Genomic DNA, 15763 nt, shown 5'->3' on the forward strand with positions numbered 1-15763 from the left:
CCGGTGCACCACTGTGCCGTTTTGTTTTTGTGCTTGCACATAAAGTCACTCTGAATTCAATAGGATTCACACTAGTCTGAAGAAGGGTCCTGTCTGGAAACAAACCTCCCGAGGTGCTAGCTGACCCACTGCGCTACTCCAATACTTTGTGTTCTGTACAAGATTCACGTTAAACTGGTCAGAGCATTACGGCCCAAATTCACTTCTCACAGCTGCAAATCTTCGTCTTATTGACCTATCCTCGGTGTCCTTTGAAACGTTCCAAGGCTGCCCTTCTCTCCGCTCATCTCTTTCAATGACTTTAGCTCACAAGAACAATAGACTCTGCAATTACACCACTCCATCTTCATCTGTAACTCACAAAGGTGAAGTAACCTTCATTTCAAGTGTTAAAACCATGACAGATCTGCAAGAAATCATTGTGCAGCAACAGCAGTGAATTTGGCTACTCATCACAAAGCTTCGTCACGTTTAGAGGCATCACCTGCCGTCACACACCATTAAACAATATTTCACGGATTCAGAGGTTTTGTTTTTCGTTTTGCATCAGAGAACAGAGAAGAACGCAGTAAAAAAGTTTTAAAATGCATACCATTCAGGGACATCTTCTTCCTCGCTATTACCAGGCAAATGAACCGTTCTCTCATCAGAGCCCATGGGAGACCTTTGAACTACCTTTCATCGGACTTTATCTTGTACTCAATCATATAGCCTTTATCTTGTATCTGTACACTGTGAAAGGCTTGATTGTAATCGTGTATTGTCTTTTCGTTGATTGGATAGCACGCAGCAAACAAAACGCTTTTTGCCTCGCCTCATCTCGGTACACATAACAATAATAAACTCACTTAACATGGATCAGAACAGCTCAAGAACAGGCCCTTTGGCCCACAATGTCTGTGTCGAACATGATGCCAAGGTAAACTAATCTCATCTGCCGCGCATTATTCATTCCCTGCCTATCTAAACGCCTCTTAAATGCCACTATCGTCCTGCTTCCAGCGCCACTCCTGGCACATTTGGCCAGGTAACCTCCCTTTGTAAAAATCCTGCCCCACATATCTCCTTTAAACTTTGCCACTCTGCCCTTAAAGCTATACCCCCTCATCTTTAACATTTCCACCTTGGAAAACAGGTTCTGGCTGTCTACTCTTCATTTTATATACTTCCATCACATCTTCTCTCAACTTCAGGCATTCTAAAGAAAATATTCCAGGTTTGTCCAACGCACCACTCCAGGTTTGTCCAACGCACCAATCCAGGTAGCATATTGCTGAAACTCTCTGGCCCTCTCTCCGAATTGCCAACATTTTTCCTGCAATAGTGGAACCATAACTCCACACAATGCTACAAATTCGGCCTTAGAGGCCGACACCATCTCTTCCAGACCTTATACTCAATGCCTCGACCAATGAAGGCAAGCATATCATACGGCTTTTTTCATTACTCTAACCAATTTTCATGGAGCTACTGACCAGAACCCCAAGACCCTTCTGCATAATGTGGGTCACACAGTGGCGCAGCAATAGAGTTGATGACCTACAGCATGAAAGCCCCAAATTCCATCCTGACAACAAGTGCTGTCTGTATGGAGTTTACACATTCTCCCTGACTGTGTGGGTTTTCTCCGGGTGCTCCAGTTTCCTTCCACACCCCTCCCCCACAAACGTGCAGGTTTGTAGGTTAATGATCCTCTGTAAATAATCCCTAAAGTGTAGGATCGAACTAGGGTGATTGTTGGTTGGCGTAGACTCGGTGGGTTGATTTCCACGCTGTTTCTCTAAACATCTGCACCAATTGCAGAGAAATGTATCACAGAAAAAAAGCACAATCATCAATTTATCTCACACACAGTTGGCTTTTGGGCCACCAGTTATCTCAGCCCCAGGAGTCCATCAAGGTAATGTCCCCAGTCCTGCCTTCTTCAGTTGCATCAATGATGTTCCTTATTTACAATGACCCAACATTAAGTCCACCTGTACCTCCCCAGATAATGGATTCAAGGTGCTTACTTCCATACTGAATGCACCTCCTTCCTCACTTTGTAAGCCTTTGTAGAGCATAATGATGTTGTTAACCTGGGCAGTGGGCAGGTGCTGTAGACCTACAGGGGTAGACGCTCCTGCCCCCACGAGTCTCGCGCAGATGGGGCTCATCAGCCTGGGAAGGCAGTCCATCTAGGAGAGGGAAAACTCCGATTTAATCCCTCCACTGCCTTGTGGCCATATCCAGTCATGGAAAAGGCTCCAGGAATAAATCCCAAGAAAATCCGGAGTCGGAGCCCCTAAGTCAGTTCGTCGTTGTCTACAACCTCACTCTGGCAGCTCCTGCGATGGTGCTGGTGCCAAACTGTAACGGCCTTGCTGTTCCTTTGAATAGATCAGCGACGTGGAGAGGGGGGGACGTGCTGCATGGGCAACAGCCTGTTCTCCATATGACATTGCCCAGGCTTGCATCCAACCAGGATGCATCACCCATGACCAGTCATGACCGAGAGGGGCCTACTAACCTGGAAAAGTGTGAAGAAAATATTTACGAGTGAGCAGGAAAAATGTTCACGATATTGTGGGAGTCCAGAACCAGGAGTCACAGTTTAAGAATAAGGGGTAGGCCATTTAGGACTGAGATAAGGAAAAACATTTTAACCAGAGAGTTGTGAATCTGTGGAATTCTCTGCCACAGGAGGCAGTGGAGGCCAATTCACTGGATGTTTTCAAGAGAGAGTTGAATTTAGCTCTTCGGGCTAAGGGAATCAAGGGATATGGGGAAAAAGCCAGAACTGGGTACTGATTTTGGATGATCAGCAATGATCTATGATCACAACCTTCTGCCGCTGCACCACAGAGGGCATACTAACGTATGGCATCTCTGTGTGGTATCTCAGCTGCACGGGGGCGGAGAGGAGAGCCCTTCAACGCGTCGTCCACAGAGCGCAGAAGATTAATGGGACACTGTTACCAGCCTCGGAGGGCATCTACTACACACGGTGCCTCAGGAAGGCCGTCAGCATTCACAAAGACTCCTCACAACCTTGTAATCGACTGTTCGAACTCTTACCTTCCGGCAGATGTTACAAGGCCTTCTACACCCGCATCTCCAGACTCAGGAACAGATTCATCCCCAGAGCTATAGCTGCTCTGAACCGGCCCTGCTGAGTGCCCCCCACCCCCATGAACTGTCTCTCTCGGATGGTCACGTCGCACATCGACCCGGCACAGACACATTTGCACTTTAGACTGTTTTACTGTTCTTTTTATAAATCATGTTTCTCGGGGTATCTAAATCTAAATGTTATTAGTTGTTTAAGTTATGACATCGGATGGAAGCTGCATACCAAATCTTGTTGCACATATGTGCAATGACAATAAAATATATTATTTATATTATTATTATTATTATCATCATATTGAATAGTGGTGCTGGCTCAAAGGGCTGAATGGCCTACTCCCAAACCCATTTTCTATGTCTATGAAACATTTAGACTGATTAATGGATAGCATAGGTTAGATTGGCATAGATAGGACAAGTTGGTCAGCGTGGACATGTTGAACTGAAGGGTCTGTTTCCACGCTGCACGACTCCAAGACTCTGAAATAATTGCGAACACTTCAACGTCAATGTCATTGAAAAAGTAATAAATGTTATTAGTCACCTGTCTCTTCAGTACATTCTTGATATGTGGAAAATAATTTCAAGAGCTGGATTCCACTTCAAGTGGGGCTGGATTTATCACAAATTCCCTTTAAAGATTACTCTTGCTGGGACTCAAGGATGTGCTCAAAGCCTCATTCTAACAATGCAAGAACTGCATTGATTGTTGCAAATCCAAGAAGCATCCAAAGTGGAGAAGAAGACCTTGATATTCTTAATACGTAAAAGGAGCAGAATTAGGCCATTTGACCCATCGTCTCCTCCACATTCAATCATGGCTGATCTATCTTTCCCTCTCAATCCCATTCTCCTGCCTTCTCCTGATAACACAACAACCATATTAATCAAGAACACATCAATCACCACCTTAAAAATATCAAATAACGGCCTCCACAGCCTTCTGTGGCAATGAATTACGCAGATTCACTACCCTCTGAATAAAGAAATTCCTCCTCATCTCCTTACTGAAGGTTCATCCGTTTATCTGAGGCTATGGCCTCTGATCATCGACTTTTCTACCAGTGGAAACATCCTTTCCACATCCACTCTATCCAGGCCTTACACTATTTGGTAAGTTTCAATGAGGTGCCCCCTTATCTTTCTAAATTCTAGCGAGTACAGACCCAGCACTGTCAAATGCTCATCACATGTTAATCCAATCATCCCTGGGATTATTCTCGATAATCCCCTCTGGACCCAGCACATACTTCCTCAGATATAGGTCCCGAAACTGCTCACAATATTTTAAATGTGGTCTGGCCAGTGCCTTATAAAGCCTCAGCATTACATCCTTGTTTTGATATTATAGTCCTCTCAAAATAAATCCTAGAATTCCCTTTGGCTTCCTTACTGCCGACTTAACATGCAAATTAACGTGTTGGAAATAGTGCACCAGCACTCCCAAGTCCCTTTGCACCTCTGATTTCTGAATTCTCTCCCCATTCAGAAAAATACATTTTTATTCGTACTACCAAAATGCATGGCTTCACACTTTGCTACTCTGTATTCCATCTGCCACTTCTTTGCCCAGTCACCCAACCTATCCAAGTCGTTCTGCAGAGTCCCTGCTTTCTCCACACTACCTGCCCCTCCACCTATCTTCATATAATCCGCAAACTTGGCCACAAAGCCTTCAATGCCCTCTTCTAAATCATAGATATACAACATGAAGAGCAGCAGCCCCAGCACCGCACACTGCAGACCAGAAAATTGCCACTCTTTACCTTACCCGATACCAGCCAACTGCTAGCCTGCCAACTGCTATCTGCCCTTTGATACCATGGGCTCTCACCTTCCTTAGCAGCCTCACATGCAGCACCTAATCAAAGGCTTTCTGAAAATCTAGGTGAACAACATCCACTGACTCTCCATTGTCTGACCTGCTATTTACTTTGTTAAAGATTATTTCCAACAGGCAACAGGCCATGCTGACATTGGCCTATTTTATCATGAACTTCTAAGTAGATACCTCAGTTTAACCAAAAGTATTTGAAAGCTTTTTCTGGTGATCAAGGCTAAGAAACATAACCAGATATTTTATGCAGCTGTAGCTGCGCCTGCTAGCGCACGCAGATATCGAACCCGGCGTTCGGAAGCCGCGGTCATGTGACTCGGGAGGAGCTGTTGTTTTCACGCGGTTTACCACTTGCGCGCACGAGTTCAGCACTGACCACCGTTGTGGGCAGACGTGTCTGATAAGCCTGTATGCTGGATATCGAACTTTTGAATAAAGATCTGTTGGAAACTCCAGTAGTCGTTTCTCAGACCATTAAACAACTTCACAAACTCACCAAACATTGAGGTGGTCCTTCAGGAATGAAGACGACATCCTCACATTTTTGCTTTACTGGATTGGAGTTGAACAATGAAGTCAATGTGGGGACCTCTTCCATAGATGAGTGAAAGGCTCCCACATGGAATTCTACTTGGATTTTAGTAAATAAATTGTTAGTGTCCCCTTTGGTAGGTGATCCAGAGGGTTAAGATACGAGGAGATCAGTTTATCCTGGCATTTGGAACATTGCATACAGTTCTGGTTGTCTCAGAATAAAAGGACACATCTTTAAAAACGAAATTAGGAGGAATTTCTCTAGGGGGTGGTGAATCTGTTGAATTCATTGCCACAGTCAGCTGTAGGGGTCATCTCTGGGTATATTTAAAGAAATTGACAGATACTTGATTATAGACAATAGATGCAGGAGTAGGCCATTTGGCCCTTTGAGCCACCATTCAATGTGATCATGGCTGATCATCCCCAATCAGCACCCCATTCCTGCCTTCCCCCCATATCCCCACCATTAGTAATGGTGTCAAACCTTACAAGGAGAAGGCAAGAGAATGGGGTTGAGAGGGAAAGATAGATTAACCGTGATGAATGACGGAATAGACTCGATGGGCCAAATGGCCTAATTCTGCTCCTACGACGCAAGAACATGAACTTTCAGGAAGGAGATGGAGGCTTTGGAGAAGGTGGAATGCTTATCACAATGCTGCATGGATTAGAGTGCATTAGCTATAAGGAGAAGCTGGGCAGACAGGTTGTTTTCTCTGGAATGTCAGCGATTGAGGAGTGACCTGACAAGACTATATACAATTGAGAGGCATAGAGTAGACAGTCGGAACCTTTATCCCAGGGTGGAAATATCCAAGACTAGAAGGCATAGCTTTCGGAGGAGATGGGCACTGGAGGTGTGCAGGCCAAGTTTTTTTGCACAAAGGTTAGTGGGTGCCTGGAACATACTGCCAGCTGAGGCAGATATGATAATGGCATTTAAGAGGTTTTCAGATTGGATATGCTGGGAATGGAAGGGTATGGATTATGTGCAAACTGAGGAGATTGGCTTATCTTGACATCATATGGGCAGCCATGGTGGGCTGAAGGACCTGCCCTTATGCTGTAGTGAGCCACAAACTGCTGGAGTAATTCAGCAGGACATGCAGCATCTCTGGAGAGAAGGAATGGATGACGTTTTGGGTCGAGACATTTTTATTGCTCTGTGTTCTGTATTCAGTTCAGGTCAGGAGATACCTATTGGGGTAGTTGTAAAGCGGAACACTCATTTCTCCATTGGCACAGGGCTTCAGTCTGCTCCCCATACATCGTCTCAACATTCGTCATACCACCCCAAATGCTCCTTCTCCACGTTACACTTTATTCCAAGGAGAATTTGTATTCACTGGAGTTTAGAAGGATGAGGGGGATCTTACAGAAACATATAAAATTATAAAAAGACTGGACAAGCTAGATGCAGGAAAAATGTTCCCAATGTTGGGCGAGTCCAGAACCAGGGGCCACAGTCTTAGAATAAAGGGGAAGCCATTTAAGACTGAAGTGAGAAAATACTTTTTCACCCAGAGAGTTGTGAATTTGTGGAATTCCCTGCAACAGAGGGCAGTGGAGGCCAAGTCATTGGATGGATTTAAGAAAGAGTTAGATAGAGCTCTTGGGGCTAGTGGAATCAAGGGATATGGGGAGAAGGCAAGCACGGGTTGGGGACGATCAGCCATGATCACAATAAATGGCGGTGATGGCTCGAAGGGCCTCCTCCTGTACCTGTTTTCTACGTTTCTATGTTGAGCATGTCTTTGAATTCATGCCTCTCCAAGCATTTTCCTGGGAATAAAATGCCCGCTTCAAGAGTCTTTTGGAAACAAATGAATGCAATCCGATCCTCAAAGCTGGGAATGTCAGCCTGATATCAGGACCGTTTATTCTGCCAATGGATTCAGCCACAAACTCACAATCCACTCTAACTGATAGCATGTGCAGAAATAACCAGCTGTTAAAGTGAATGATGCAGAGCAGGCAAGCCAACATTTGTGAACCTTCTTGGCTAAGAATTAATTCACTGTTAAAAAAAACACACAAATTGGCAAACTTACCAAAGGGTTTCCTTTCATAGATCTCTCAGTTTCTCATTACTCTTGCCAACCATCCTTATTAAGACTCTCTTGATTGCAGAAAATGATCACAGGCTGGGCAGAGCACACTGATTGATTAATTGATTGATTGATTGATTGACATTGAAAGATGCAGCATGAAAACAGGCACTTCGGCTGACTGAGTCCACACTAGTTCTATGTATTCCCACTATCGCACCCACACCTGCACATTAGGGGAAATTTACAGAAACCCAAACAACCAACAAACGTGCACGTCTTTAGGATGTGAGAGGAAACCAGAGCACCCAGAGAAAACACACATAGTCACAGGGGGAACGTGCAAACTCCACTCCGACAGCACCCGAGGCCAGGATCGAACCCAGGTCTCTGGCACAGTGATGCAGCAGCTCTAACATCTGTGCCATTGTGCCGCCCAATTTGTTTTCTGTTTGCAAGGTACATTTGATCTTTCAAAGCTCACCACAATTTAATCGCAGGGAAAGTCAACATCCACTTTGTTGCAAAGCCTGCCTTCCACCATGGAACAATTTCATTGAAGTGATGAGGTTCACTTTGTTTGAGCCAGCAGGCTGCTGTATAGGTCACCCGAATGTAGTGAACATTGAACGTGAATGGCTTTTCCTTGCTAAATAAATAACTTCAGTCAGTCCCCTCATATTAATATGTCAGCTGTCACACGACAAGGACTGAAAACAAATTATATCTTTATTAACCTTTGTTTTCAGTTTGTGAGCGAGGTGAGGGCTCTTAAAAGCAAGGACAAAATTAATAGTTAACAGTGGTGACAAAGACCACGAAATACAACTGCCCGCTTTATCCCTTCCTACGCATTGCTCAGAACCTTTGAGATTTGCTCCTTCCCCATTTAGCTGCGGGCAGCAGTGTGAAGAGAAACAGACAAGAGTCAAAGAAGATGTGTAATGCATGTGTGTGTGTGTGCGCTGAATGGATCATTCTCCTCAAAGATGAAGCTTGAAGCTGGAGACAGCTCAATTCCAGCAGCAACTCAGCAAGTGTTTCACTTTCTGTTGATTAGATAGTGGATAGAGTGCATGTGGAGCATGTTTCCAATGGCGACAGAGTCTACAACTAGATGGACAGCGTCAGAATAAAAGGGCATGCCTTTAGAGAGGAGATGAGGAGGAATTTCTTTAGTCAGAGGGGTGATGAATCTGTGGAATTCATTGCCAAAGATGGTGGTGGAGGCCAAGTCATTGGGTATTTTTAAAGCAGAGATTGACAGATTCTTGATTAGTTAGGGTGTCAGTTTACGGGGAAACAGAAACATAGAAAATAGGTGCAGGAGGAGGCCATTTGGCCCTTCGAGTTAGCACCGCCATTCATTGTGACCATGGCTGATCGTCCACAAGCAGTAACCCGTGCCTGCCTTCTCCCCATATCCTTTGATTCCGCTAGCTCCTAGAGCTCCATCTAACTCTCTGTTAAGTTAATCCAGTGAATTATACTTTACTGCCTTCTGTGGCAGAGAATTCTACAAATTCACAACCATCTGGGTGAAAACATTTTTTCTCATCTCAGTTAAACAATAGTTTCTACCCATATGCGATAAAAGAACTTAATTCTAACAGAGAACACTGGGGAAGCACAATATAATTTGGGGTGCAAGATAATGCGAAATATTCTTTTAAAATATGTTTAATAACTATTTATTATTTTTTTACTGATTTGTGTATATGTGAGTCAATGGCTGTTGTGTTTGTTCTTTTTAAACCGAAGGAGATGCAATGGAATTTTAAACATATTCTATTCTATTTTAAAAATGGCCTCCACTTTATTGTTAGACTGTGGCCCCTGGTTCTGGACTCCCACAGCATTGGGAACATTTTTCCTGCATCTAGCTTGTCCAGTCCTTTTATAATTTTAAGAATTGTTTCTGTAAGATATCCTCTCATCCTTCAAAATTCCAGTGAATACAAGCCCAGTCTGTCCAATCTTTCTTCATATGACAGAAGAAGGCATGGAATACATGGATCGGGTTGGTTTTCGAGAGATATGGGCCAAAAGTAGGCAACTGGGACTAGCGTAGATGGGGCATGTTGGGCAGCGTGGGGCAAGTTGGGCTTAAGGGCCTGTTTCCACATTGTATGACTCTAGGGCAGGAGAATGGGATTGAGAGGGAAAGACAGATGATAGATCAGCCATGATTGAATGGCAGCGGACACTCGATGGGCTGAATGGCTTCATTCTCCCCTATTTATATTACTAAAACTCTTCTCATGTTCATGTCTATGTATGTTTATGTGTGTGTGTGTGTGTGTGTGTGTGATCTGGGCACAATCTGGTTCATTCCTATTTTCTTCCAAATGCTAGGCCACAGCCTTCCCATTTTCACACATTCCACTCACATTTTTTTCCCGTTGAGGCGATCAACATTTTCCCGTTGCATTCCCACCTATATTTCCAAACTTTTTAATAGTTTAAAGTTTTAAAAACAGCCCCAAAACTCCCCTATTTCAGTAAAAAAACAAACCTAGCGACATCACAATGCACTCGCAAGGCAGGACGGGACACTCCGGGAGGGAGAGGCGGCACTCCAGCGCTCGGGTTGCGGCCGCTGCCTGCGCCCAACGGCCGGTGGGGAGGGTGGTGCTGGAGCTGGAGTAAGGGCCGAGCCCCGCCCGGCTTGGGATGGGGCCGTGACCGGGGCCGAAAAAGAAGCTGCCGCTGGAACCAGGGACGAGCCTAGGTCAGGGACGAGCCCGGAGATGAAGCCGGGGCCTGCACTATAGCCCAGGCGGCGGCTGAGCTGACGGCTGGAGTCTACTGCCAGGGCCGGGCCGAGTATGAGAACCAGGCCGAGGTCCAGGCCCTGGCGCTGCTCCACGACCTGGGCAGGTTCTGGGGCAGGGAATGGAAGTAAGGGGAGGGGGATGAGGGGGAGATGAGAGGAACTGGGGAGAGGGAGATGGGGGGGGGGGTAGGGGGGGGGATGGGGGGGGGGGGGGGGGGGGAGAGGAGGGAGGGGTGGGAGAGGGAGATGCCCCCTCCCTACCTACCCCACCCTTTCTACCCCCTCCCTCTCCACACCCTCCCTCTCTACCCCCCTCTCCCTCTCTACTCGCCTTCCTCTCCCTTCCTCGCCCTCTCCCTCTCTACCCTCTCTTCCCCATTCCCTCTCCCTCTATCTTACTCCCTCTATCTCTATCTCCCTCCCTCCCTCTTTCCTTCCTTCTCCCTCCCTCTTTACCTCCCTCTCTCCCTCCGTCCCTCTCCTCCTCACCCCCCCCTCCCCGCCCTCTCTTCCTCCCTCTCCCCCCTCTCCCCTCCCCCCCTCCCCCCCCCCCCCCCCCCCCCCCCCCCCCCTCCCTCTCTACCCCCCCCCTCCCTCTCTACCTCCTCCATCTCTAGGGATTGAAGAAGGAGGGTGAAGAGAAGGGAGTGCTGGGGGATGAGGGGAAATGAGCTACGCCTGCACAATTGGGGCTATGCGTGAGTGGTGTAATATTGCGTTGTGGGAACAGGTGAGTGGTGGAATCTTGCGTTGGGGGAGCAGGCCCAACGTGTCTGCACTTGATCTAGTGACATATAAACTTGTCAACATGATTTACCGGTGGAATTGGTTGAGCGAGGTTACTAATTCTCTATCTTAGACCATCAGGTATCAAAGCAGGACTAGGCCATTGAGTCTGCTCTGACCTATTTTGCCCTCTCAAACTGATTCTCCTTCCTTTTCCCCAAAACCTTTGATGCCCTTGCTGATCAAGAATCTATTAATCCCCGCTTTAAGAACACCCAATGATAGTCTGTGGCAATAAATTCCACAGATTCACCATCGTCTTCTCCTTTCAAAAGGTATGTCCTCTTACTCTGAAGCTTTACCCCTGAAACCTATTTCCTCTGGCTCTTGATTAAACCTCTGACATCTGTTTTATTGATTAAACCCAAGTCCTCTGGTTCTTGTAGAATCCTATCCATAAATGTTAAGAAAAGTTTATTTAACCTCAATATGGCAACAAAGTTGGGATTGAGAAAATGAAAGTTAAGCAGATTTTGATGTCGGGCGAGTTAATTTTATCAGATTTTCTTCCGTTATGATTAAATACCTTTGCTATAATGCAACCCTAATAGCAACTAAAGAAAGAATAGTGGCTGGTTATCTGAGTGGCTGGTTATCTTTGCAGCATCAAGTTTGGTATACTGTCACCCTTAAATGTTATTGCATAACCAAGTGAAATGGGGCATTATCTAGGGCACTCCAAAATAATATCATCACTGAAATGCAAAACTAAATGTAATGTCTGTTATTGTCCAACAGAATATGCCTGCTGTAGTTCTATTTAATCTGATGCTCCAGGACCTTGTGCTGATGTCATTTGAAACTCCTTAGGGTGTTAAATGTGACCAGTATTCAGGTTACTGGTGGTGTATAAATAGCGCCAATGAACATGAGGAGTTGTCAAATCTGGGAGGATAAATGAGAGAACTATTAGAGCGCTCCCTGAATGCACCTTCTGCCATGTAATACGGGACACTCGCTTCCATTACCCATGCTGCGGGTTTGTTCTACTTTGGGAATTCACATCGAACTGCGCGAGTTATAGACGAAGGAACGTACCGTCAAGGATAACAACTTATTTCAAACTAGGACACTCAGGGAGGGCTACGCTCATCCCCGGAAACTTTCAAACTGATCTCTGATCAAATACCGCCTCAGTGATACATTACTGTTCTTCGCTGTTGCTTACAGAGTTGTAGAATCATACAGCATGGATACAGGCTGTTCAGCCCATCATGTCCACGCCGACCAAAATAGCGCAGCACTAGAGTTGCTGCCTTCCAGCGCCAAAGACATGGGTTTTTATCCTGACTACGGGCGCTGTCTGTACGGAGTTTCACACCTGTACCAGGTGTTCCAGTTTCCCTAAAGACTTGCAGGTTTGTAGGTTAATAGCTTCTGTAAATTGTCCCTATGTAGGATAGAACAGGTGATCGCTGGTCAGCGTGGATTTGGTGTGCTGAAGAGTCTGTTTCCACGCTGTATCTCTCAACCAAACTAAACTAAATCTAAGCTAGTCCCATTTGCCCATATTTAGCCCCTATCCCGCAGAATTTTGCCTATCCATGTACACTTCCAAGTTTCTTTACAGGTAAACACAAAATGTTGGAATAACTCAGAGATTCAGGCCGCATCTCTGGAGAAAAAATATAGGTGATGTTTCAGGTAGGGACGCTTTTTCAGACTTTATTGGTTATCTTGACAGATATCTAGTTGGCCGATCAGATCTTGTGGAATGATGGTCTCCATATACAGAATCGTGCTTGCTGGTCTTGAACTGACATTGTGAAATGTGCTTCAGGTATTTTTAGACTTTAGAGATACACATGCAGTGCAGATACAGACCCTTCGGTCCACCAAGTCCGCACCGACCAGCGATCACCCTGTATACTAGAACTATCCTACACACATCAGTCAGAAAAAGGGTCAGACATCAGTCTGAAGAAGGGTCTCATCATAAAACGTCGCCTATTCCTTCTCTCCATAGATGCTGCCTTACCCGCTGAGTTTCACCAGCATTTTTGTCTACCATCCAACACACTAGGGTCAATTTACAATTTACAGAAGCCAATTAACCTGTATGTCTTTGGAGTATGGGAGGAAACCGGAGCACCCGGAGAAAACCTATGCAGTCACATGCAGAAAATGCACACCTTCAGATTAAGTGACAGTTTCTTCCCAGCTATTATCGGGCAACTGAACCATCAAAGAGAGAGTGGTCCTGCGATACTATCTACCTCATTGGAGGCCCTTGGACTATCTTTAATCAGACTTTACTGGATTTTATCTTGCACTAAACATTATTCCCTTCATCAAGTATCTGTACACTGTGGACGGCTTGATTGTAATCATGTATTGCCTTTCTGCTGACTGGTTAGCATGCAACAAAAGTTTTACATAGTACCTCGGTACTCGTGAAAATAAACTAAACCAAACTAAGCTGAGCCAAGTATAGTCATCCATTAGTACGCACAGAAACAGTCTGACATTTACACTAATTCTCAACGTGAATATGAAAGGCCTGGATAGAGTCAATGTGGAAAGTATGTTTCCACTAGTGGGAGAGTCGAGGACCATAGGCCAAACCCACAGAATAAAGGGACGTAGCTTTAGAAAAGAGATGAGGAATTTCTTTCATCCGAGGGTAGTGAAACTGTAGAATTTATTGCCACAGACGGCCGTGGAGGCCAGGTCAATGGATATTTTTAAAGTGGAGATTGAAAGGTTCTTGATTCGTAAGGATGTCAGGGGTTATGAGGAGAACGCAGGGGAATGGTGTTGAGAGTGGGGTTAACTGTGGCTTTTCCTCTTCCATTCGACCTCACAAAGTGCAACACCCATTTACGAGGATGTTGCCAGGACTCAAATGCCTTCGCTCTAAGGCGAGGTTGGGCAGGCTTTGTTCCTTGGAGCATAGGAGGTTAAGGTGTGATCTTGTAAAGGTGTATACAATCAGGAGGGGGCTCAATGTATTTTACCCAGGGTAGGGAAATCGAGAACCAGAGGTGAGAGGAGAAGGATTTGGTAGGAACCTGAAAGGAAGCTTTTTCATTTTCAGAGATTGGTGGATACGTGGAACAAACTGCCAGTGGATGTAGTTGAAACAGGTGCTATGACATATTTAAGAAAACACTTGAAAAAAGACACAAAAGACGGGTCAGAAAACATATTGGGTCCCAACCTAAAATGTAATCTCTCCATGTTCTCCAGGGATGCTGCCTGACCAGCTGAGTTATGCCAGCACTTGAGTCTTTTTTTTTGCAAATTAGCATCTGCAGGTCCTTGTTTCGAATATGTTTGATAGGTATATGGATAGGAAAGCTTGAGAGGGGTAAGGGTCAGATGCCGGCAAATGGGACTAGCCTATATGGGGCATTTTGGTCCATGTAGGCTGAAGGGCCAATTTCTGTGACCGAAAGTGGGAAATACTGGTATTTCCTCTTTATTTATCTCTTTTTCTCTTCGGTTCAGACCATAATGAAAATAATGCAGTGCATTTACAATGTGATTGTTTCATTGTACAACTCTTGTTATCAGATAGCACATCACTTCTCTCTGTAGGTGGCTGCATGCTCTTTTCCCTGGGAAGTGAATTAAACGCGTGCCTTGCTCACCAGCCAAGAAATAGAAAGTGTGAAACGCATCTCACTCAGAGAGAAAAAAAGCAGATGGAATTAAGACTTTGGAATCAACATTCAACAACCCTGCAAAGAAATATCTTCCTTTTTTGGTAGTTTCCAGTTTGTGGGATGGTATGCCAACTGTGGGCGGCACAGTGGCACGGCGGTAGAGTTGCTGCCTTCCAGCACCAGAGATCCATCTTCGATCCTGACTACGGGTGCTGTCTGAACAGAGTTTGTACGTTCTCCCTGTGATGCAAGGGTTTTCCCCGGATGCTCCGGTTTCCTCCACATTCCAAAGAGGAAGAGGTTTGTAGATTAATTGGCTTTGGTAAAAATGGTAAATTGTCTTTAGTGTGTCGTGTGTGCTAGTGTAGTGGGGATGGCTGTTTGGCGCGGACTCAGTTGACCAAAGGGACGGTTTCCGGGCTGTAACTCTAAACTAAACTAAACTATTGGTATATCCCCCATTCATCAATGACTGTTAGCATCTTTCAAAGACTATTTGTATCACCTCAAAAAAATTGCAAGCTAAATTTATGTTATTAATTGATTCAAGTATGGGCTGAGCATCCATTTATCAGCTTTAAGTGCCTTGTTTCTAGAAAGTACATGCCACTTTACATCATATATCAAACTTTCGGCATCATGTCTCCCCATAGATACAAATTGTAAAGTTGACGTATTCAGGTGACAGGTTTGCCTTCTACAAACCTAATGATGTAAAATATTCCTTGCATTAGAAGTCTGTAATTGGACAAATGTCATCCTTCCAGAAGGGCAAGAGATTGATTTCTCCATTAAAGATTTAACTTATGAACTGGAAAAAGATACAAAATGCTGGAGTAACTCCAGCGGGTCAGGCAGCATCTCTGGAAAACATCGATATGTAACTTTTCAGGTCCGGATCCTTCTCCTGACTGGTCCCAACCCAAAATGTCTCCTTTCCATGTCTTACAGAGACACAAATTGCTGGAGTAACTCAGCGGGTCAGGCAGAATATCTGCAAAAAAGGAATAGGTGAAGTTTTGGGTCGAGACCCTCCTTCAGACCTTTTCATACCTTTAGTTTC

At 45.1% G+C, this 15763-nt stretch overlaps 1 protein-coding gene across 2 annotated transcripts in view; it reads right to left on the minus strand.

Moving 5' to 3' along the window:
* The window catches only part of ccser1 (coiled-coil serine-rich protein 1), a 1187217-nt gene that overhangs the window by 534634 nt on the left and 636820 nt on the right, over positions 1-15763 (minus strand). The gene's annotated exons all lie outside the window — the stretch shown is intronic.

Source organism: Leucoraja erinacea, chromosome 1, assembly GCF_028641065.1.
Source record: "Leucoraja erinacea ecotype New England chromosome 1, Leri_hhj_1, whole genome shotgun sequence".
Taxonomy (NCBI): Eukaryota; Metazoa; Chordata; class Chondrichthyes; order Rajiformes; family Rajidae; genus Leucoraja; species Leucoraja erinaceus.